This window comes from Callithrix jacchus, chromosome 10 (genome assembly GCF_049354715.1).
Source record: "Callithrix jacchus isolate 240 chromosome 10, calJac240_pri, whole genome shotgun sequence".
Lineage (NCBI taxonomy): Eukaryota > Metazoa > Chordata > Mammalia > Primates > Cebidae > Callithrix > Callithrix jacchus.
Genome location: NC_133511.1, coordinates 92,162,193 through 92,188,990, shown reverse-complemented (window position 1 = coordinate 92,188,990; position 26,798 = coordinate 92,162,193). Strand labels below are relative to the sequence as shown.

Sequence of the window (26,798 nt, the reverse complement as noted above, 5' to 3'; positions counted from 1 at the left end):
GAGCTCCTATAAGGGACAGTCTGTCTTCTCAAGTAGCTACCCAACCGCTCTATGTCCAAAGAGACACCTCATAAAGGAGAGCTCAGGCTGACATCTTGCAGGTAGCCTTCTGGGACAAAGATAACAGAAGAAGAAAGTGACAGCAATCCTTACTGTTCTGCAGCCACTGCAGGTGATCTCAAGGCAAGGAGGGTCTAGAGTGGACCTCAGCAGTCCTACAGCAGAGGGACCTGACTATTAGAAAGAAGACTAAGAAACAGAAAGAAATAACTTCATCATCAACAAACAGGACATGCACTCAGAGACCCTATCTGAATGTCACCAACTACAAGGACCAGAGGTGGATAAATCCACAAAGATGGGAAGAAACCAGCACAAAAATGCTGAAAACACCCAAAATCATAAAGCCTCTCCTCCTCCAAGGGATCACAACTTCTTAACAGCAAGGGAACAAGGCTGGATGGAAAATGAGTCTGATGAATTGACAGAAACAGGCTTCAGAAAGTGGGTAATAATAAACTTCTCTGAGCTAAAAGAACATGTTCTAACCCAATGCAAAGAAACGAAATACCTTGGTAAAATGTTTGATGAAAAGCTAGTGAGAATAAACAGCTTAGTGAAGAATATAAAAGAATTGATGGAGCTGAAAACACAGTACGAGAACTTTGCGAAGTATACACAAATTTCAATAGCTGAATAGATCAAGCAGAAGAAAAGATATCAGAGATTGAAGATCAACTCAATGAAATAAAACAAGAAGGCAAGATTAGAGAAAAAGGAATAAAAAAATAAACAAAGCCTCCAAGAAATATGAAATTATGTGAAAAGACCTAATCTATATTTGATAGGTGTACCTGAATGTGACAGAGAGAATTAATGCAAGCTGGAAAATACTCTTCAGGATATTATCCATGAAAACCTCCCCAACCTAGCAAGGCAGGCCAATATTCAAGTCCAGGAAATACAGAGAACACCACAAAGATATTCCTCTAGAAGAGTGACCCCAAGGCACATAATCATCAGATTCACCAGGGTTGAAATGAAGGAAAAAATGCTAAGGGCAGCCAGAGAGAAAGGTCTAGTCACCCACAAAAGGAAGCCCATCAGACTCACAGCAGATCTCTTGGCAGAAACCCTGCAAGCCAGAAGAGAGTGGGGGCCAATATTGAACATCCTTAAAGAAAAGAACTTTCAACCTAGAATGTAATATTCAGCCAAACTAAGCATAATACTTGAAGGAGAAATAAAATCTTTAACAAACAAGCAATTGCTCAGAGATTTCATCACCACCAGGCCTGCCTTAAAAGAGCTCCTGAAAGAAGCACGAAACATAGGAAGGAACAAGCAGTACAGCCACCCCAAAAATGGTAAAGAGCATCAACACAGTGAAGAAACTGCATCAACTAATGAGCAAAAGAACCAGCTAGCATCAAAATGGCAGGATCAAATTTACATATAACAATATTAACCTTAAATGGAAATGGGCTAAATGCCCCAATCAAAAGACACAGATTAGCAAATGGGATAAAACTCAAGACCCATCGATGTGCTGTATCCGGGAAACCCATCTCATGTGCAAGGATACACATAGGCTCAAAACCAAGGGATGGAGGATGATTTACCAAGCAAATGGAGAGCAAAATAAATCAGGAGTTGCAATCCTAGTCTCTGATAAAATAGACTTTAAACCAACAAAGGTCACAAGAGACAAAGAAGGTCATTACATAATGGTGAAAGGATCAATGCAACAAGAAGAGCTAATGATCCTTAATATAAATACACCCAATACAGGAGCACTCAGATACACAAAAAGCAAGTTCTTAATGACCTACAATGAGAGCAGACTCCCACACAATAATAGTGGGAGACTTTAACACTCCACTGTCAATATTAGACAGATCAATGAGACAGAAAATTAATAAGGATATCCAGGACTTGAACTCAGATCTGAACCAAGCAAACCTAATAGACATTTACAGAACTCTCCACCCCAAATCCACAGAATATACATTCTTCTCAGCACCATATCACACCTACTCTAAAATTGACCATATAATTGGAAGTAAATCACCCCTCAGCAAATGCAAAAGAACAAAAATCATAACAAATAGTCTCTCAGACCACAGTGCAATCAAATTAGATCTCAGGATTAAGAAACTAACTCAGAACCACACAGTTTCATGGAAACAACTGGCTCTTGAATGTTGACTGGATAAACAATGAAATGAAGGCAGAAATAAAGATGATCTTCGAAACTGACGAGAATGAAGACACAATGTACCAGAATCTCTGGGACACATTTAAAGCAGTGTCTAGAGGAAAATTTATAGCAACAAATTATACCCATATGAAAAGCAAGGAAAGATCTAAAATCGACACCCTATCATCAAAATTGAAAGAGCTAGAGGAGCAATATCAAAAAAACTCGAAACCTAGCAGAAGACAAGAAATAACTAAGATCAGAGCAGAACTAAAGTAGATAGAGACCAAAAAAACTTCAAAAAATTAATAAATTTCCAGGTGCTGGTTTTTCTTAAAAGATCAGAAAAACAGACATACTACTAGCCAGATTAATAAAACAGAAAAGAGAGAAGAATCAAATAGATACAATAAAAAGCAATAAAGGGGATATCACCATAGATTCCACAGAAATACAAACTACCATCAGAGATTACTACAAACAACTCTATTCATGTAAACCAGTAAATCCTGGAAGAAATGGATAAATTCCTTGACACTTAACACCCTCCCAAGCCTAAACCAGGAAGAAGCTGAAACCCTGAATAGACCAATAACAAGGGCTGAAGTTGAGGCAGCAATTAATAGCCTACCAACCAAAAAGAGCCCAGGTCCAGATGGGTTCACAGCTGAATTCTACCAGACATACAAAGAGGAGCTTGTACCACTCCTTCTGAAACTATTCCAAACAATCCAAAAAGAGGGAATTCTTCCCAAATCATTTTATAAGAACAACATCATCCTGATACCAAAACCCGGCAAAGACTAAACAAGAAAACTTCAGGCCAATATCCTTGATGAACATAGATGCAAAAATTTTCAATACAATACTGGCAAGCTGATTGCAACAGCATATCAAAAAGCTTATCCACCATGACTTGATCATCACACACACTTGTGTGATGTGGAGAAATAGGAACACTTTTACACTGTTGGTGGGAATGTAAATTAGTTCAACCATTGTGGAAGACAGTGTGGTGATTCCTTAAGGAACTAGAAATAGAAACTCCATTTGATATATACCATTACTGGGTATATATCCAAAGAATTATAAATCGTTCTATTGTAAAGACACATGCAAATGTATGTTCATTGCGGCACTGTTTACAATAGCAAAGACCTTGAACCAACCCAAATGTCCATCAATGATGGACTGAACAAGGAAAATGTGGCATATATACACCATGGAATATTATGTAGCCATAAAAACAATGCGTTTGTGTCCTTTGTAGGGACATGGGTGAATCTGGAAACCATCATTCTCAGCAAACTGACACAAGAACAGAAAATAAAACACCTCATGTTCTCATAGGTGGGTGCTGAACAATGAGAACACATGGGCACAGGGATGGGAGCATCACACACCGGGGTCTGTTTGGGGAGACTGAGGGAGGGACAGTGGGGGGTAGTGAGGTTGGGGAGGGATAACATGGGGAGAAATGCCAGATATAGGTGATGAGGGAATGGAGGCAGTAAACCACATTGCCATGTATGTACCTGTGCAACAATCCTGCAGGTTCTGCACATGTACCCCGGAACCTAAAGTGCATTAAAATATATTTTAAAAAAAGATTTAGGACTACTTGCATGAGGCCTGTAGTTCCTTAGTTTTGGCTGATTTCTCCAGTTTGGAATGAGAGCATTTACATATTCCCTGTGCCCTCATTGTATCCTGGAAGTAATAAACTTGATTTGATTTTTATAGGTTAATAGGGCAAGGGCCTTGCTCTGTCTCAGATGAGACTTTGGACTTGGGCTTTTGAGTTAATGCTAGAATGAGTAAGACTGTCAGAGACTGGAATGCAAGATTGTGTGTTGAAATGTGAGAGGAATTTGAGATTTCAGAGAGGCCAGGCATGGAATAATATATTTTGGCTCTGTGTCTCCACCCAGAACTCATGTTGAATTGTAATTCCCAATGTTGAGATGGTGCTTGGTGGGAGGTAATTGAATCAGGGGGGTGGATTTTCCCATGCTGTTTTCATGATAGTGAGCAAATTCTCATAAGATCTGATTGTTTAAATGTGTGTGGCACTTCCCTTTTTGCTCTCTCTCTCCTGCTATGCATGTGAAGATTGTGCCTGCTTCCCCTTCACCTTTCACCATGATTGTAAGTTTCCTGAGGCCTCCCCAGCCATGCCTCCTGTACAGCTGGTGGAACTTTCAGTCAATTAATCCTTTTTTTCTTCATAAGTTACCCAGACTCAGGTATGTCTTTATAGCAATGTGAGAATGAACTAATACAGTATATTTGAGAGTCAGAGGGCAGATAGTAATTAAAGCTTAGAATAAATGAGATCATCTGTGGAAAATCTGTGATGATTAGGACAGAACTACAAAGAACACAGGATTTAGGGAATGGGCAGGAAAAGATGACTGTTAAAGAGAGTAAGTTTTTGTATCTCAAGGGTGAGAATCAAACCAAGAGAGTAGAGTGCCACAGAAATAAAAGTTGAGTAAAGTGTCATAGATGTTAAAGGAAGTGCCAGATATTACTTTCATTAACATCTAATTAAACAAGTCAAGTCACTTGGCATCTCTGACTTCAGGGGCAGGGCAGTATAATATTACCTGGTGCATAGAAGAAACAAAACAAAAATACGAGTGAGAGACATGACATTTATCACACTTTGTAATAAATTACGCCTCCTGTTTTCAGCCCTGCATCTCACTCCTGTCCTCCATTGCTATACCAGTGTTTTTGCTGAATTCCCTGGCTCTCCATGGTTCTTTGTGACGAATTTGTTTATTTCTTCCCTATATTCTTTTTGTGCTAATATTCTAAGCTCTGCTTTATTGCTACAGTAACCACAGCTTTTGTCTGACAGAATTTAACTGATTTGTTCATTTACTGATGACATTTCATGTCCTTATCATTAACTAGAATGAAAAAAATAAAGTTCACATGTATAAATTTTAGTATGATCTTCAGTGAGAGAGGCTATAATATATGAGTCTAGTTTATTATCTTTCAGTAAACATTAAATAATACTTATGATTTTAAAAATTTTACACTTATCGCTTTCTGTGCCCTGAATAAGAAATCTTTGCCTACCTCCAAGGTGTGAAGATATTTTCCTTAAAATTTTATGGTTTTGACTTTTAAGTTTGGGTACGTTACTCATGTAAAACTAAACTTTATATAGGGTCTGGGGTTGCAATAAAGTTTCAGTATTTTTCTGTATGAGATTATGGACCATTTGTTTAAAGGCTCCTTTCCCATTGAAAATATTTTCTCACTTCATCAAAAGCCACTTGGATATTTCAGTGTAACCTATTTCTTTATTCTGTTCCACGATATATTTTTCTATTCTTAGGAGTTACAATATAGTTTTGATTACTCTAGCTTTATAGTGATACTTGAAGTCAAACAGTAAACATCTTCCAAGCTGTTTCTGGTGGTAACGGATGCTGTACAGAACTGATCCTCAGGAGGCAAGTTAATTGCAGAATCCCAGAATAGCAGAGACAAGGCCACACCACTTAACCACCAAGCGAAAAGTGAGCATAAGTCCCAAAACGGGCAGCAACAGGATACAAAATCAAAGTGCAAAATTCACAAGCATTCCTATGCACCAACAACAGGCAAACAGATAGCCAAATCATGAATGAACTCCCATTCACAGTTGCTACAAAGAGAATAAAATACCTAGGAATACAACTAAAAGGGGAAGTGAAGGAGCTCTTCAGGGAGAACTACAAGCCACGGCTCAAGAAAATCAGAGAGAACACAAACAAGTGGAAAAAACATTCTATGCTCATGGATAAGAAGAATCAATACTGTGAAAATGCCCACACTGTCCAAAGTAATTTATAGATTCAATGCTATTCCCATCAAACTACCATTAATATTCTTCACTGAATTAGAAAACAGTATTTAAAAATTCTTATGGAACAAAAAACAAAAAGCTTGTATAGCTATGGCAATTCTCAGCAAAAAGAACAAAACTGAAGGCATCATGCTACCTTACTTCAAACCATACTATACGGCAACAGTAACCAAAATAGCATGGTATTGCTAAAAGCAAAAAAAAAAAAAAAAAAATCCAGACATATAGACCGATGGAAGAGAATAGAGAACTCAGAAATAAGACTGCACATCTACCGTCAACTGATCTTTGACAAACTTGACAAAAACAATGAATGGGGAAAGAGTTCCTATTTAATAAATGGTAGTGGGAGAACTGGTTAGATATATGCAGAAAATTGAAACTGGATGCCTCCCTTACACTTTATACAAAAATGAACTCAAGATGGATTGAAAACTTAAATGTAAAACTCCAAACCAAAAATCGTGGAAGAAAATCTAGGCAATACCATTCAGGACATAGACACCGGCAAAGATTTCATGATGAAAATGTCAAAACCAATCACAACAAAAGCAATAATTGACAAATGGGATCTAATTAAACTAAAGAGCTTCTGCACAGAAAGAAACCCTATCATCATAGAGAACAGACAATCTACAGAATGGGAGAAAATTTTTGCAATCTATCCATCTGACAAAGGCCTAATATCCAGAGTCTACATGGAACTTAAAAAATTTACAAAAAAAAAAAAAAACACGAAAAAGGGGACAAAGGAAATGAACAGACACTGCTCAAAAGAAGACATACATGTGGCCAAGAAACATATGAAGAGAAGTTTAACATCACTAATCATTAGAGAAATGCAAATCAAAACCACAATGAGATACCATCTCATGCCAGTCAGAATGGCAATTATTAAAACGTCAAGAAACAACAGATGCTCCTGAGGTTGTGGAGAGATAGGAATGCTTTTACACTGTTGGTGGGAATGGAAATTGGTTCAACCACTGTGGAAGACAGTGTGGTGATTCCTCAAAGACCTAGAACCAGAAATAACATTTGACCTGGCAATTCCACTACTGGGTATATACCCAAAGGAATAGAAATCATTCTACTATAAAGATACATGTATGTTTGTTGCAGCACTATTCACAATAGCAAAGACATGGAATCAACCCAAATGTGCATCAGTGATACACTGGATAAAGAAAATGTGGTACATATAACCATGGAATATTATTCATCCATAAAAAGGAATGAGATCATGTCCTTTGCAGGAATATGGATGGAGCTAGGGGCCATTATCCCCAGCAAACTAACACAGGAACAGAAAACCAAACACCACATATTCTCACTCATATGTGGGAGCTGTACAGAGACTGGCACCTGTCAGTGGGGTTTGGGGGAGGGAGAGCATCAGGAAAAACAGCTAATGGATACTGGGCTTAATACTAAGGTGATGGGTTGATAGGTGCAGCAAAACCACCATGATGCGCATTTCCCTATGTTTCAAACCTGCATATCCTGCACATGTTCTCTGGAAATTAAAATAAAAATTTAAAAAATGGGCAGAAGGGTCATAATGACCTTTAAAAAGTTCTGATTCATAAGGATCTTTGGATATGCCTTGTAGAGCATAGTCTTCCTAGAAGCAAAATAGATGAGCAACCAACAAAGATCAACCACGCTAATAAAGCAATTTTCCATTGCCCAGTTCCAAACCTCAGGCCAGTTCTAATCCCCAGATCCCATCAGTTAAAAAAAGTGAGTTTTTAATGATCGCCATTCTAACTGGCATGAGATGGTATCTCAATGTGGTTTTGATTTGCTTCTCTCTGATGACCAGTGACGATGAGCATTTTTTCATATGATTGTTGGCCTCATATATGTCTTCTTTCATAAAGTATCTGTTCATATCCTTTGCCCACTTTTGAATGGGCTTGTTTGTTTTTTTCCTGTAAATCTGTTTGAGTTCTTTGTAAATTCTTGATATCAGCCCTTTGTCAGATGGGTAGACTGCGAAAATTTTTTCCCATTCTGTTGGTTGCCGATCTGCTCTAGTGACTGTTTCTTTTGCTGTGCAGAAGCTGTGGAGTTTCATTAGGTCCCATTTGTCTATTTTGGCTTTTGTTGCCAATGCTTTTGGTGTTTTGTTCATGAAGTCCTTGCCTACTCCTATGTCCTGGATAGTTTTGCCTAGATTTCCTTCTAGGGTTTTTATGGTGCCAGATCTTATGTTTAAGTCTTTAATCCATCTGGAGTTAATTTTAGTGTAAGGTGTCAGGAAGGGCGATCATTAAAAAATCTGGAGACAACAGATGCTGGAGAGGATGTGGAGAAAAAGGAACACTTTTACACTGTTGGTGGGAGTGTAAATTAGTTCAACCATTGTGGAAGACAGTGTGGCGATTCCTCAAGGCCTTAGAAATAGAAATTCCATTTGACCCAGCAATCCCATTACTGGGTATATATCCAAAAGACTATAAATCGTTCTACTATAAGGACACATGTACACGAATGTTCATTGCAGCACTGTTTACAATAGCAAAGACCTGGAATCAACCCAAATGCCCATTGATAATAGACTGGATTGGGAAAATGTGGCACATATACACCATGGAATATTATGCAGCAATCAGAAATGATGAGTTTGTGTCGTTTGTAGGGACATGGATGAATCTGGAGAACATCATCCTCAGCAAACTGACACAAGAACAGAAAATGAAACACCTCATGTTCTCACTCATAGGTGGGTGATGAAAAATGAGAACACATGGACACAGAAAGGGGAGTACTAAACACTGGGGTCTATTGTGGGGAACAGGGGAGGGCCAGTGAGATGGGGAGGTGGGGAGGGATAGCCTGGGGAGAAACGCCAAATGTGGGTGAAGGGGAGAAGAAAAGCAAAGCACACTGCCATGTGTGTACATACGCAACTCTCTTGCATGCTCTGCTCATGTACCCCAAAACCTAAAATCCAATAAAAAATTTAAAAAAAAAAGTGAGTTTTCCTTGATAAAGGACCCTGAAATACCATAACAAGAAATAATAGTGGTGATTCCTTCAGTTTTTCCTCAAACAGACTTGGGAACTTTACCTGGTATAACTAGGAAAGGGAAAACCCTAGACTCTCAATATCTTTTGGATAAAAGGTCCAAGTTATGAAAATGCCATCATCCTGTTAGAGTAGAGGTATATAGGGGTCAGGTAATAAATGGATTCCTGGTACTGGCCTGTCTCACAATGGGTCCATTGCATCTAAAAGTTCACCCAGTATTAACTTCCCTAGTTTCTGAACATGTATTTAGAGTGGGCTTATATGCAATCAGCAGAATCCTCAACTTAATTTCTTGACCTATGGAGTAAAAGCAATTATAATAATAATGTTTTCATACTAGCCTAGAGCCATATGGAGCTGGCTAGTCAGAATTGGTCTTATTGAACCCAGAACAGAATTTTCCAGGTGGGCTTCCTGATATATGAGAGCTGTTGAAAAAGTTCACAGAAAAATTGTTATGAAGAAATTATGCATAGAATTGAATTATTTTGGTTTAGAATAAACTCATACTAACTTGTTATAACTTATATGAACAGTATGTAATTTGAGGATAAGAAAAAGTTTGAAATTTCAAAGATTCACTATCAGAGCAAAATGTATTCTGTTAAAATTGAAGCAAGAACAAATAGCAAATTTATGGGGCAGCTTGGGTAGAAGAATGGTGAAATCATTATTGCTTTACAAAAATTTAATGAGAACAATATCCTAAATAAATCAGCAATTTTCAAACAGATAAATCATTTTAAGAAAGGACAGGTTGATTTTGAAAATGAAGCCCATAGTGGCAAACCATCCACATTAATCTGTGAGGAAAAACTCATCTAGTCCATGCCCTAAATAAAGAGGACAAACAATTAACAGTACAAATAATGGCCAACATCACTGATGTCTCAACAGGTTCAGCTTATACAATTCTGACTAAAATATTAAATTCTAACAAACTTTTCCCTCAATGGGTGCCAAAACCAGATGAGCTGCAGACAAGAGTGGAACTTTCAATGGAAATTTTAAACAAGTGGACTCAAATCCTGAAGCATTTTTTCAAAGAATTGTCATGAAATAAAACATGACTTTAATTGTATGATCACGAAGACAAAGCAAGATCAAACCAATGGTTACTAAGAAGTGGGCGTGGTCAGTCAAAGCAAAGCAGACTAGTCAAGAGCAAAGGTAATGACAACAGCTTTTTCGGGATTCTTAAGTCGTTTTGCTTGTTGATTTAGTAGAGGGCTAAAGAATGATAACATCTGTTTCTTATGAGAGTATTTTGAAAAAGCTAGACAAAACTTTAGCAGAAAAATACCCAGGAAAGCTTCACCAGAGTTATTCTCCACCACAATTGCGCTCCCGCTCATTCCTTTTATTAAACAAGGGCAGTTTTGCAAGAGTTTCGATGGGAAATTATTAGGCAATGACCTTACAGTCATGATTCGGTTTCTGACTTCTTTTCATTTCCTAATCTTAAAAAAATCTGTAAAAGGCATTTATTTTTCTTCAGTTAATAATTAGAAATGATGACTGGGTGTGGTGGCTCAGGCCTGTAATCCCAGTACTTTGGGAGGCCCAGCAAGAGGATCATTTGAAATCAGACCAGCCTGGCCAACATGGTAAAAACCTGTCTCTACTAAAAATACAAAAATTAGCTGGGCATGATGGCACACACCTGTAATCCCAGCTACTTGGAGGCTGAATCAGGAGAGTCACTTGAACCCAGGAGGCGGAGGTTGCAGTGAGCCAAGATTACACCACTGTGCTCCAGCCTGGATGAAAGAGCAAGACTCCATCTCAAAATAATAATAATAATAGGCCGGGTGCGGTGGCTCAAGCCTGTAATCCTAGCACTTTGGGAGGCCGAGGCGGGTGGAACACGAGGTCAAGAGATCGAGACCATCCTGGTCAACATGGTGAAACCCCTTCTCTACAAAAAATTAGCTGGACATGGTGGCGCGTGCCTGTAATCCCAGCTACTCAGGAGGCTGAGGCAGGAGAATTGCCGGAACCCAGGAGGTGGAGGTTGCAGTGAGCCGAGATGGCGCCATTGCACTCCAGCCTGGGTAACAAGAGCGAAACTCCGTCTCAAAAAAAAAAAATAATAATAATAATAATAATAAATGACTGCATTGAGGTGGTTAAATTTCCATGACCTTCAGTTTTCAGGAATAAACTAAATGGCCGGTATGATTGCTTACTAAGGTGTCCTGAATTTGATGGAGCTTATGGTAAGAAATAATGTTTACATATTTATTTTCATCTTTTAATTCAAATTTTCCACAAACTTTTCAAAATCACTTCATAGGTGTCTATTGTAAAATATAGTAATCTGACCCAGACACGTTATTTAATCCTTAATTTCTCTCAATTATTTTGAGTAAAAATCTATTTGTCCGTGAATATCAAGAAATAGTATATCACACGGTTGTTTGGAAGTCTAACTAGAAATTACTTATCAAGAACTGTAAAGGGTCTGAGATTTCACCCTACTTTCAAGCTAACAAGTTAACCTCTTATAGTTTCATGAATGCTGGCAGAAGACATGATGTTTTAGGTGAAAAATTGCATTATTCTTGTCAGTCAGCACCTTGGAGGTTGATTTAGGTTGTCCAAAGAAGATCCCTATCATTGGAAGCTTGGGTGCTCACTGGAAGCTTGGAATTACTAAAAGTGGTTCTAGTAGATCCTTAGAAACATGAGCCTGCAATCTCTATGTGGATAAAAGTAGAGAAGAGATCTGAAGAAACTGTGAAAGCAATGCTGCTTTTAAATCTCATTTTACCTTCAGAGTTGAGAGTTGATAGTGGAGTGTTCTACCCAGATGGAAAAATAGGTGAAAAAACACATCATGACCAGAATGCTTCTTCGGTGTGCAAAACAACTAGTTTAGGGGAAGATGTGGTGGTGTAAGGAGGTTCCAGGACTTGGATGAGCTGAAAGGAGATTATTATTTTAGAAATCTTGAAGGGCAGGAAGGAAAAGTAAGAGAATGGGCCCTAGTAGTCAGGGATTTAACAACATAATTGAGCACTGTGTTTGAAAGACAAGATGATACTTTCAGTGAATAAGAAACTGTAGTTTCTGATGCAGAAGAATCAGAAGCATGATTCTTGATGGAGCTGGTCAAGTCAAGCAGTTAAAGTAGATAGGATAGTGGCCAAAAGAATAATGCCAGGATGGGAAAGCAGGGTTTGCTTGGAAGGGTTGGTTTTATGGAGGAGAAGATAGGAAGGGATATTTTAAAAGCTCTACCTTAATTCATAGGTGATTGATTCTGTTTTTAAACTGTTTAGGTCATAACCTGTGTTTCAGCCATAATAATTGGATTTTTGCTTGATTCTCAAGATTGTATCTTTACCATACATCTTCTTTTGATAATTGTGGCATTGACTTGTTTTGGGATCCTTTATTATCATCCTTGGTAAGCTAATGACTTTCTCAGCCTCTTTAGAACCTTGGCCTGACCTTTTGCAAGGGGCCAAAATTCTATCCTTGAGTCTCAATCTCAGAGCCTGAATATGAAAGGAATAATAATAAATGAAAAAAGAAGCTTGAGAGAAAATTATTGTCCTGCTAACAGAAATATTTTTCTGCTGCCAGAAACTTTGCATATTATTTTATTTTAAAATTTCTATTGTGACTCTTCACCATCAATCTTTCATTCTGGACTACTGGGCATATTTTAGGTCTTGATGCCTTGCTAACACTTTAAAAATGTCACCATATACCCTGGATACTATATGTTATGGGTTAAATTGTGAAGTCCGTAAGTTATATGTTGAAGTCCTAACTGCCGGTGCCTTAGAACCTGACCTTACTTGGAAATAGGGTCATTGTAAACATAATTAGTTAGAATGAGGTCATACTGGAATAAGGTGCATTCCTAATCCAATATAACTGATATTCTTATTTTAAAAAAAGGGAAACTTGGACAGAGAGGCAAACATGAATGGAGATATGTGATGAGTGGAGTTATGCTGTCACAGTCAAGCAACCATCAGAAGCTAGGAGAGAGAAATCATTCCCCAGTGTCTTCAGAGGGATCTTGGCCTTGCTGAGAACTTCATCTCAGACTTCTACTTTCCAGAACTGTGAGGTGATAAATTTCTGTTATTTAAGCTGATCAGCTTGTGGCACTTTGTTATGGCAGCCCTCGCAAACTAATACACTCTCTTCTAAGTGCCTGCCTGGAATTCTTCCTTGTATAGTTACACATTTGTACTTCTCTCTAGAACAGTATTATGTAACAAATTTTTTGGTCATGATTAAATGTTCTATGTCTTCTTTCCAACTATTAGTCATTAGCCAAACTTCACTATTGACCACTTGAAATATGGCTACTGCACCTGAAGAACTAAACTTTTTGTTTTATTCAATTTTAGTTAGTTTAAATTTTCATTAAATGGCTACACATGGCTAGCAGTTACCATATAGGATACTATAGCTCTAGAACTTGCCCTAGCCTACTAGGAGTGCCTATTTCTAAGTCCTGGTCCTACCCAGTTTGCATTTAGCCTTCTGTGATTAGCAATATTTTAAGATCAAATAAGCAGTGAATCCCCAAATTTATCATTTAGGCTGCTAAATCCTATTGTTAAGCCTTTACTCAATGGCTCGATTTCAACCAAACTGAAGGAAACAGCTAGCTTTTGGAGGATGTTGGATTCTAGTCCATACCCTATTTTCTTTCATTAGTCACTTTGATTCTGGTGAGGCTGCTATCAGATTTTCCAGTTCTGCTAGTGGTTTTCTTATAAATCCTGACTATGGATTAAGAACTAGACAGTAATTACTGATGAATTTCAGCTTGGTCATGTGACCAGCCATAGAGATTACTCATTACTTCAGTGACCTTAGTTAACATTGAACTGGTGCCCAGAATATACAAAGCTCTAACTCATATTTTCAATTATGTCTGACTTTCATGACTCAATCAAGCAGTATAAAGACTTGTAGTCTTCCTTTATACTCTTATTTTCTGATTCTTGTCACTAGAAAGTGATTTTTTTTCCCCCATGGCTCTGTTTTTTTGGACTAAAGCTTTCCCTAACATTTTCACTGGCTGGGATATTTATTCCTATTATTTGAAAAGTTTGTTCAATTAAGTTTTCTATTATAATGCCAAATATGCACACATCTTTTTAATGAGAATGGAATTTGTGCCTCTGCATTATAATTTCAAAATAAATCAGGCTTTCAGTCATGGTGCCTGAATTAGAGTATCTGTCAAATATCTTAGGAAATTATTTCTTGACCCTTTACTCTGTTTTTTTGACTTTTGTATTGTTTTACATTAATAATCTTATTTTTTCCATGTTACATAATTTTGAAAATTTTAATTTTAATTTGAACATCCTGGGGGCATTTAATTTCTTTGCAAGGAAATTGTTTAATTAATATTTTATTTTAAAAGAATGGCATTAAAAACAAATTGAAATGGATGGGCTGCATGAATGTACTTTTTATCAGCTTAGAATAATATAACTAATATAAAAAATAATGATAACACCAAATGCTGGTGAGGATGCAGAGAAACTGTATCACTTATACATTACTGGTGGGAATGGAAGATAGTGTGGTTACTATGGAAAATAGCTTGGCAGTTCATTTCAAGACTAAAAATAAGTTCACCCTGGCGTCCATCAGTTGCACTCTTGTGCATTTATCAGACAAAATGTTAGACTTATTGTCACACAGGAATTTATACACAATGCTTATAGTAAATTCATAATAGACCCAAACTAGAAGCCACTGTTAAGTAAACTATGGTATATTAGTCCCATGGAATACAATTCAGCAATATAAAGGAATAAACTATTGATTGATATGTGCAACAACATGGAAGACTCTCCGGAAATTACACTGATTGAAAGAAGCCAATGTTAAAAGAATATATACTGCACAATTCTATTTATGTTGTACTTAGGAAATAACACAAAGATAAAGAGCAAATGGCTCTTAGTGATTGCAAGCCTTAGTGGTTACAGAGCGAGGGTCAGGAGGTGGCGAGGGAATGCACACAATGGGGGATGGGAAGCCACATAGTGGAAGGAAGGAGATGGGTGTGGCTATAGAGGGTTCTGGGAGTGTGTTACGTGGTAATGGCACAATTTAGTATGTTGATGGTTGTGGTGGCTACACAGGCTATGCTTGCAATACAACTGTGTAGCAGTTGGGTGACTGGATAAAGGATAATATTATTAACCAGTGTCAAAAATATAGAAAAAAGAGCATTTTGGAATCTGAGATGGCTAATTACAAGTTTCATCTTGGATATGTGAGTTACTCTCCCTGGAGGACAAGCAGACAGAGTTGGATGGTTGGCAGTAGATACGTAGATCTGAAATGCAAAAAGAGAGCAAGACTCAAAATATAAATTTGAAAATTATTAACATATTTATGTATATTACATAGAATATGTCTGTGTGTCCAAGAAGAGACTACTGTCCTCAATACTGTGGCATGTATACACTGAGAGTAATTAAAATATGGGTAATATTTAAATTATAGTCTTGCTACAGCTATGGAAGATATACGTATACACATGTGTACATTCTGTTTTCATTCAGGGCTTTTCAATTTACCCTGGACTTGAGACTAGCAGTTTTTAGTGATCAAAATGCCAATAAAATTCTGAAATTTCTTTGGCCAGTATGGCCAAAATAATCAACATATTCAGTGCAATTGTTATCAAAATATGAATGACATGCCTCAAAGAAATAGAAAAAAAAAATCCTAAAATTTATATGGAACTAGAAAAGACCCAGAGTAACCAAAACAATCCTGAGCAAAAAGAACAAAGTTTGTTACATCATATTATCAGACTTCAAATTATACTACAAAGCTTAATAAACAAAACAGCATGATACTGGCATAAAAACAGACATATAGACCAATGGAAGAGGATAAAGAACTTTTAATGCATTTTCAAGCATTCTACTCTTTCATAGCACTTATCACAGTCTTAAATTGTTTAATTACTTGTAAAATTATCTGTATTTTTTCCTGTAATTCTTAGTAGTCTATAACATTCATGATTAAGAGTTGAATCTGCTTGGCTGTTCCCTGATCAGTAAACTAGCATAATCCATGGTGGTGCAGATAGATAGATGGGTGGATAGATAGATAAACATTATTTATATCTGAATAAATAAATGAACAAGTTTGTAGAGTTTCTCGTGTATTGGCCTAAAAGTCAAGACCACTGGTATATAGTCCTTATTGTGAAACCAACAGGCCATTGGAACTAGAGCAAATATTCCCTTTTTTTGGTGTTCTTATATGCAGAAAGAGAAAGTGGGAATCTGTGTTTTCTGCTTCTTTTTATCTCCAAATAGCCAAACTGTATCCAGCAATCATGGTTGGAGCCTCAGAATATATTGAATAGGTCTGTAATGAAGGGGGCATGTGTTTATTAGTATCATTGTGATACTGGTGTATGTTGTTTCTATTTTTGTACATTTAGAAGTAAATTTAGGATTATATCTTCTGTCTCTGTGTCTCTCTTCTGCAAGATGATTTAATAAGATAAAACTCATACCCATTCATCATAAACAAACTGGATTTGTATGTGTGTGTGTTTATCTATCATCTAGGCCCCCATCTTGAAGGGCACCTTTGCCCAATAGGATAAATTTTACTGTGAGATTTAAATGTAACACTTCTCTAGTCTATGTAATTCATTCTTTGTATACAAAGTCAAAGGCTATTGATTTTATTGAGATTATAAAAATTATAAAGTAATCCAAATAGTTATTTTATAGGCCATAGTGGTCCCAGCAATGAGAAATTTGTCATGTTTATTAATCTCTCTGGAAGACAATGTAATAAAATTGACACCCTAGTCTTTATAAGTAAATATTCAAACAGGTCAACACCAGTCAGAAGGTAACACACTTCTTCCAAATTACTAATGTTTATCTTTCACTGCATTTTCATTTCTATGTGTGGTATCTTCTATCTTACCAAAGTCTTGTTTCTTTTATGTTATAGATCACAGATATTGGGCTAATAGTTTTATAAAGTGATACTTCTTGCTTTAAAATTGGTTTTACATTTACAGTACATTTTTAGAAACCTGTATGAGCTCAAATATTTAGAATTGTTGCTAACCTCAGAATTAAACAGGGTCCTCCCATTAAAGGACTAGGAGACATTTTTTTAATTAGGTTCTGGAAACTGGTTGGATCTACTCCCCAAATAGCTTGAGATTATTTATCCTTGAACTATCCAGCAGTTGAGAAATAGACATGAGGAAGACACCCTTCCCACAGAAAGGAAGGGGCATTAGCAATAAATGGTGGTGGGCCTCTGGCTTTCCAACTGAACCACTTAGCCTCAATTGCAAGAGTTTGAGGTAAATGCATGCTATTTTTCAGCTCTCTCTTCAACTCAGGACCTGAATAAGGGAGCAGGTTAACCAGCAAAATATAGGATAAAGAGCATGTATTTTGAAGATAGGTAGAACAAGTTCAAATCTTGATATTCCTATTTTCTGCTGTGAGCTTTAATGTCCTTATCCACATATTGAGGACAATGCTATATACTCACTGGGATGTTGTAAGATTAAACAGGATGATGTCCTATATACAGTTCCTGTATAATTGTTTACTAAAGTGTTGCTATTACTATTATTATATATGGACTCCAAGATGTAACTTTCTAAAGAAAATCATGTTTCAATGACATGAATGCAGTAAGGAGAAACAAAGAGTGTTTTACCAACTGTAGGATCATTGCTTCTTTGTTCTGTGTTCTTTATTCTATCCTTGCCAGGTGTTATGCCATCTCTTCCTCTCAACTAGCTGCTCAATAAATAATGTGCATGCAGCCACACTTACTAGTACTAGTAAATACTAGTAGTTTACTAATATTTACAGGACTAGTAAAGGAGTAAAGTCAGGAATTAGCTGGACTTCTTGATTTATGGTTCCATGCCCTTTCTACTTTGACATAGACTTTTTTCCTGCTAACTAAAGGGAATAATTGTAGCCATTCACAATTTCAAATGTAATGCTTCACAGTATATACAGAATAAATATTTGCAACGTAGAAGATGACAGAGTTATTATCTAAGGAAGGAAAAAAAAGATGAGTAAGTTTCGGGAGACTGATAACAAGTTCAGTGTTGGAAATCAATATGAGGCTCCCTGAGCTATATACATGAAGAAAGCTATAGTTTGTTTGCAATATGAAATTGAAAGTCGGGTCAGAAAATAGGACTTTATATACAAATTAGGTTGTCACTGAAGCTGCATTGGTTGTTGAGACAATGAAGAGAGATACCTGCAATATGTAGATTCTGAATTGGTTTGCTTGTGGACACACATACACATTACTATAGGTAAATAGAAATTAGAGAGGAACATAGGTGATACACAACTATCAGGCTTGTTTTGCATGGTAAATGAGTTTTCTAAAAAATTAAATTTGCTATGTGCTAAGAAGCAGTATATATAGTACTTCTCAGTTTCAACTCTGAAGCCAATCTACGGGGTGAGCATTCTGTCACTTACCAGCTTGATTACGTTACTTGGGCTTGGTGTACTTCAGTTTCCTTATCCATTAAATGGGACTAGTAATAGATCTACCTGACAGATGGCAGGGATGATTTAATTCAATATTTTATCTTTATGAATTCTTTAAACAATGTCTGGCACATCATATGATCTCAGTAAATATTAACTGTGATTGTAAGGGAATATAATAAAATCCTATGAGTGGATCACAGAGAGAAAATTTATTTCATTCTGGAAAGGTCAAGAAAGGCTTTTCTTGTTCTGGACTCCATATTTTGGCCATTTTGTCTGCCTTCCACACTCACACTTGTACCTCAAAATTCACCCAGATGGCATCCTTTTCTGTAAGACTTCCTGATGTCCCTTCCTCCCTTCTTTATCATAATGAATTACTTTATTCCCCATGTGGCCTCTGGATTCTGTATCTCACCACCATCTGTTGAACGGATCTTACCTGCTTGCATGCTTGTTTCCTCTATTAGACTGAAGTAGACTTTCTAGAGCTTAAGGTCAATGGTTTATCAACTTTGTATCTTTACCCCAGTGCTTGATGTGGAGTACCTGATTATTTCTGCACATTGAACTGTTAAAATTACATTTATACTAAACCTTAAAAATCCAAAGCCCAAACTTCTCTGAGCTAAAGGAACATGGTCTAACCCAATGCAAAGAAATTAAGAATCTTGAAAAAAGTTTAGATGAAATGCTAACTAAAATAACTAGCCTACAGAAGAACATAAATTACTTGATGGAGCTGAAAAACACAGCATGAGAACTTTGTGAAGCATACAAGTTTCAATAGCCAAATCAATCAAGCAGAAGAAGGGATATCAGAGACTGAAGATCAACTCAATGAAATGATAAGGCAAGGTTAGAGAAAAAAGTGAAAAAAAATAAAGTCTCCAAGAAATATGGGATTATGTGAAAAGACCTAATCTATGTTTGATTGGCATACCTGAATGTAACGGGGAAAATGAATCCAAGCTGGAAAACACTCTTCAGGATACTATCCAAGAGAACTTCCCCAACCTAGCAAGGCAGGCCAGTATTCAAATCCAGGAAACACAGAGAACACCACAAAGCTATTTCTCAAGAAGAGCAACCACAAGGCACATAATCATCAGATTCACCAGAGTTGAATTGAAGGAAAAAATGCTAAGGGCAGCCAGAGAGAAGGGTTGCCCACAAAGGGAAGCCCATCAGACTCACAGCAGATCTCTTGGCAGAAACCCTACAAGCCAGAAGAGAATGGGGGCCAATATTCAACATCCTTAAAGAAAAAAACTTTCAAGCCAGAATTTCATATCCAGCCAAACTAAGCTTCATACTTGAAGGAGAAATAAAATCTTTTACAGATAAGCAAATGCTGAGAGATTTTGTCACCACCAGGCCTGCCTTACAAGAGCTCCTAAAAGAAGTACTAAACATGGAACAGAACAACCAGTACCAGCCACTCCAAAAACATAACAAATAGTAAAGAGCATCGACACAGTGAAGAAACTGCATCAACTAATAGGCAAAACAATCAGCTAGCCTCAAAATGGCAGGATCAAATCCACACACAACAATATTAACCTTAAATGTAAATGGGCTAAATGCCTCAATCAAAAGGCACAGACTGGCAAATTGTATAAAAAGTCAAAACCCATTGGTGTGCTGTATTCATTAGACCCATCTCACATGCAAGGACACACATAGACTCAAAATAAAGGGATGGAGGATGATTTGCCAAGCAAATGGAGAGCAAAAAAATCAGGACTTTCAATCCTAGTCTCTGATAAAATGGACTTTAAACCAACAAAGATCAAAAGAGACAAAGAAGGGCATTATGTAATGGTAAAAGGATCAACACAACAAGAAGAGCTAACTATCCTAAATATATACACACCCAATACAGGAACACCCAGATACATAAAGCAAGTTCTTAATGACCTACAAAGAGACTTAGACTCCCACACAATAATAGTGGGAGACTTTAACACCCCACTGTCAATATCAGAAAGATAAATGAGACAGAAAGTTAACAAGGATATCCAGGACTTGAATTCATATCTGGGCCAAGCGGATCTAATAGACATCTACAAGACACTCCACCTCAAATCAACAGAATATACATTCTTCTCAACACCACATTGCACTTACTCTAAAATTGACCACATAATTGGAAGTAAATGAGTCCTCAGCAAATGCAAAAGAACAGAAATCGTAACAACCAGTCTCTCAGATCACAGTGCAATCAAATTAGACCTCAGGATTAAGAAATTCACTCAAAACCACACAACCACATGGAAACTGAACAACCTGCTCCTGAATGACTACTGGATAAACAATGAAATCAAGGCAGAAATAAAGACATTCCTTGAAACCAATAAGAATGAAGACACATGTACCAGAATCTCTGGGACACGTTTAAGGCAGTGTCCAGAGGGAAATTTATAGCACTAAGTGCCCATATGAGAAGTGAGGAAAGACCTAAAATTGACACCCTATCATCAAAATTAACAAAGCTAGAGGAGCAAGATCAAACAAATTCAAAAGCTAGCAGAAGACAAGAAATAACTAAGATCAGAGCAGAACTGAAGGAGATAGAGACACAAAAAACCCTTCAAAAAATCAGTAAATCCAGAAACTGGTTTTTTGAAAAGATCATCAAAATAGACAGACAACTAGCCAGACTAATAAAAAAGAAAGCAGAGAAGAATCAAATAATACAATAAAAAATGATAAAGGGGATATCACCACCAATTCCAAAGAAATTCAAATTACCATCAGAAATTACTATGAACAACTCTATGCACATAAACAAGTAAATCTAGAATAAATGGATAAATTCCTGGACACTTACACCCTTCCAAGACTAAACCAGGAAAAAGTTGAATCCTTGAATAGACCAATAACAAGGGCTGAAGTTGAGGCAGCAATTATTAGCCTACCAACTATAGAAAGTCCCGGTCTAGATGAGTTCACAGTCAAATTCTACCAGACATACAAACAGGAGCTGATACCATTCCTTCTGAAATTATTCCAAATATACAAAAAGAGGGAATCTTCCCTAACTCATTTTATGAGACCAACATCGTCCTGATACAACTAAAGCCTGGCAGAGACACAACTAAAAAAGAAAATTTCAGGCCCATGATGAATGGGAAGGCAAAAATCTTCAATAAAATACTGGCAACATGAATGCAACAGCACATCAAAAAGCTTATCCATCATGATCAAGTAGGCTTCATCCTGGGGATGCAAGGCTGATTCAACATATGTAAATCTATAAATGTAGTTCATCACATAACCAAACAGAACCAAAGAGAAAAACTACATGATTATCTCAATAGATGCAGAAAAGCCTTTGACAAAATTCAAAAGCCCTTTATACTAAAAACTCTCAATAAACTAGGTATCAATGAAATGTATCTCAAAATAATAAAAACTATTTATGACAAACCCACAGCCACCATCATACTGAATGGGCAAAACCTGGAAGCATTCCTTTCGGAAACTGGCACTAGAAAAGGATGCTCTCTCTCACCACTCCTATTCAATATAGTATTAGAAGTTCTAGCCAGAGCAATCAGGCAAGAAAAAGAAATAAAGCATATTCAATTAGGAAAAGAGGAAGACAAATTGTCTCTTAATTGTAGGTGACATCATTGTATATTTAGAAGACCCCATTGTCTCAGCCCCAAATCTCCTGAAGATGATAAGCAACTTCAGCAAAATCTCAGGATACAAAATAATTGTGAAAAAACCACAAGCATTCCTATACACCAATAACAGACAGAGAGCCAAATCATGAGTGAACTCCCATTCACAGTTGCTACAAAGAGAATCAAATACCTAGGAATACAACTAACAAATGTCATGAAGGACTTCTTCAAGAACTACAAACCATTGCTCAAGGAAATAAGAGAGGACACAAACAGATGGAGAAAAATTCCATGCTGATGGTTAGGAAGAATCAATGTTGTGAAAATGGTCATACTGCCCAAAATGATTTATAGATTTAATGCTATCCCCATCAAGCTACCATAGACCTTCTTCACAGAACTGCAAAAAACCACCTTAAACTTCATATGGAACCAAAAAAGAGTTCACATAGCCAAGACAATCCTAAGCAAAAAGAACAAAGCTGGAGTCATTATGCTACCTGACTTCAAACTATACTACAAGTCTACAGTAATCAAAACAGCAATGTTACTGATACCAAAATAAAGATATAGACCAATGGAGCGAACAGAGGCCTTGGAGGCAATGCCACACATCTAGAACCACCTGATCTTTGACAAACTGGACAAAAACAAGTAATGGGGAAAGGACTCCTTGTTTAATAAATGATGTTGGGAAAACTGGCTAGCCATGTACAGAAAGCAGAAACTGGATTCCTTCCTGACACCTTACACTAAAATTAACTCCAGATGGATTAAGGACTTAAACATAAGACCCAACACCATAAAAATCCTAGAAGAAAACCTAAGCAAAACCCTTCAGGACATTGGCATAGGTGAGGACTTCACTACTAAAACACCAAATGCAATGACAAGCCAAAATAGACAATGGAATCTAATTAAACCTAAGAGCTTCTGCACAGCAAAAGAAACAATCATTAGAGTGAACTGGCAACAAACAGAATGGAAAAAAATTTTTCCAAGCTACCCATCTGACAAAGGGCTAATATCCAGAATCTACAAATAACTAAAACAAATATACCAGAAAAAACAAACAACCCCAACAAAAAGTGGGCAAAGGATATGAACAGACACTTTTAAAAGAAGACATATATGAGGGCAACAAACATATGAAAAAATGCTGATCATCACTGGTCATTAGAGAAATGCAAATCAAAACTACATTGAGATACCAACTCATGCCAGTTAGAATGGCAATCATTAAAACATCTGGAGGCAACAGATGCTGGAGAGGATGTGGAGAAATAGAAACACTTTTACACTGCTGGTGGGAGTGTAAATTAGTTCAACAATTGTGGAAGACAGTGTGGTGATTCCTCAAGGACCTAGAAATAGAAATTCTATTTGACCCAGCAATCCCATTACTGGGTATATATCCAAAGGATTATAAATCATTCTACTATAAGGACACATGCACACGAATGTTGATTGCAGCACTGTTTCCAATAGCAAAGATTTGAAACCAACCCAAATGCCCATCAAAGATTGACTGGATAAAGAAAATGTGGCACATATACACCACAGAATACTATGCAGCCATAAAAAAGGATGAGTTATTGTCCTTCACGGGGACATGGATGAATCTGGAAACCATCATTCTCAGCAAACTGACACAAGAAGAGAAAACCAAACACTGCATGTTCTCACTCATAAGTGGGTGTTGAGCAATGAGAACGCATGGACATAGGAGGGGAACATCACATACTGGGATCTGTTGTGGGTGGGGGGTTAAGGAAGGGATAGCAAGGGGTGGGGAGATTGGTGAGGGATAACATTAGGAGAAATACCTAATGTAGATGATGGGGGGATGGAGGCAGCAAACCACCATGGCATGTGTAGACCTATGTAACAATCCTGCAAGATCTGCACATGTACCCCAAAACTTAAAGTAAAATAAAAAATTTTTTTAAAAATCCAAAGCACTGGCAAATTTATAATTCTTGATCATGATGAAAATAGTGATGAATACTTACTATCATCAGGCATTGTGCTAAGGATTTTGCATGCAATATTGTTTTTCAGCCTTGTGGAGGATATTTTTCTTTTTCTTTTATTCTCAATTTTGGTAAAAATGAAGACGACCCTTTGAACATGTTAGGAGAGTATAGTATAATAAATGTAGAGAAAACTACAGAGGAAAAGTAGAAACCATTACCTGGTGACTTGTCCTATTGCATATTAAATCATATTTCATTATAAAACAATTAGGCCAGAATTATGCCAAAACAGATATGTAGATCAATAGAAGAGGAGAGAATGTCCAAAAGAGGAAAGGTTTTCATTCAAACAATTAAGTTCAGATTTAGTAAGTTCAGACTGGATAACTATTTGAAAAAGGATAAACAAAATTTAGAATTGCATAGCATTTCTTACAGTAAAATAAATCTTAGATAATTTGAAGACTGAAATCTTATTGAGAAATAAAATATGTGTGAGTATATTATTATTTAGAGCTTGATAAAAGCCTCTTTCTAAGCTTATGAAAAAGGCAGAAACTACATTTTAAACTTAAAATGGACAGAATAAAATGCATAATTTCCACATAGCAGAAACACGGAAGACAAGTATTTCAAAACTATATTAACAATATAAAGTTGGAAAAAAATCTGTAGCAGCTGCAATGAGATGAGGATTAATAACCTTAACTTATAATCAACTCTTTAAAATTAATAAGAAAAAAGACCAGCAGTTAGGGAGACGGAGGTGGGAGGATTGCTTGAGCACAGGAGTTGAGACCTGCCGGGGCAACATACTGAGACCTATCTCCACAAGAAGAAAAAAGAAAAAGAATGAGTCATGCAAACAAACATAAACAAAATCAATTAATGACATACTTAGGCAGCTCTCAAAAGAAGAAATATTAATCACTGTTAAAGATATTGAACTAAACAGATAATGAAATATTGGAAAATAACTTACATTGAGACATCAATTTAAAATTATCAGATTGAGCATCATTTTTAATGGAAAAATGTAAAATCTATGTTATTAATAGTAGGTATATAGGAAATAGGTTGTAACACAAATTGAAAATGAGGATGTAATCTTATGCAACTTTTTGGAGAGTCATTTGGCAACAGTTTATGTAACGAAAACTTACAAAAATATCTATTCACTTAAATACTGCAACTCTACACCTAGAAGTTTATACTAAGAAAGAAATCAGACTTGTGTGAAAATGTAAATATACAAAGATTACAGCTCAAGAGTCTTTATTTACAGTATGGCTATCCATCAGGGACTTTGGAATAAATTCTAGAGTACCAATATATTGATTAGTTATCAGCCACTGGAAATGAAGGCCTGTATTCAACGACATGAGAATGACCATAATATACTGTAAAGTTCAAAAGCTGTTCTTAAAATATCATATTTATCATGATCTCAGTAAGATATGTGTGTGTACATTAGGGAGAAGTAGGGAGTTCTTATAGAGGTATGAAAAATGTATATAAAGATTATGTCTAGGGTGGCATTTTAGGTGATTTTGATTTCTCTCAGACAGATAGATGGGGGAAGAGAGAGAGAGAGAGGGGAGGGAAAGACTAAGCAGCTTATGTAGCTTCTGTTTCCTGTTAGACAGGTTTGCTCTCTCTCCTCTGGATAATTAGAGAAGGGAAACCTGACATATATATATATATATGTATAGTATATATATATATGTATAGATATGTACACACATATATATAAACATGTATATATATATGCATATGTGTGTAATAGACTGCATTTTCTAGAATAAATTCATTATGCATTTATAATTGCAACATTGTCATTTTTGAAAAAGAAGAAAGAAATTACCCAATAACCAAACCGATTCAGAAAATACACTCTTGTAGTTTCCAGTGGCATTAGCTAAGTACTTGGAACTGGTCATTTTTAAGTCCTCCCCCTGTGCAATTAGAAACACAGCTGCCAAGCCTTGCTCTAGATTATGATTTCCTATTTTTTCTTCTCTCAATTTTCCGGAGTCTAGAGAAAATAAAACACCATGAATCATTAGCCCATGGAAAAATGTACAGGGGAAAAAGACTATCTTCAAAACCTTCCTTTTTTATTTAAATATTTTTTTTTGTTCTACAACCTAGTCATTCAAAACACCCATGATTTGCAGTCTGGAATTCCCATGGAATGCCAGATACATTTTCCAGGTGTGTTGTTTTTGAGGCTGTATTATTTACCACAGGTGTAAGGTTTTCCATCTCTAATTAGCTGAAGGGGAGTCAGTAAATCTGTCTAATTCACTTTAGAAACAGGATACAGAAGCTACATAAGCTGCTTAGTCTCAAAATAAATGTGCTGCCAGGTGCCCATAATTGAGCTGTTATATTGACACATGCCATTTGGGCAGAATTTTGTTAGGATAGTTTTTCCTATAAGTCAAATATAAAATAGCATTTTGGAGATGATGCTTTTTTAAATTTTTGTAATTCATGTAGAGTGTGAAAACCCAATAAACAGATAACAGAGATCTAGCTGATATTGAGACACTGACTTT

The 26,798-nt window shown here is 36.6% G+C and overlaps 1 long non-coding RNA gene across 2 annotated transcripts in view; it reads left to right on the top strand.

The window, feature by feature from the left end:
- LOC118145471 (uncharacterized) overlaps positions 1-26,798 on the top strand; it is a 94,952-nt gene that overhangs the window by 30,692 nt on the left and 37,462 nt on the right. For both annotated transcript variants that reach the window (XR_013522783.1, XR_004730571.3), the window contains one exon: positions 13,018-13,192. This is a non-coding gene — a long non-coding RNA (uncharacterized LOC118145471). The remainder of the gene's footprint in view (positions 1-13,017; positions 13,193-26,798) is intronic.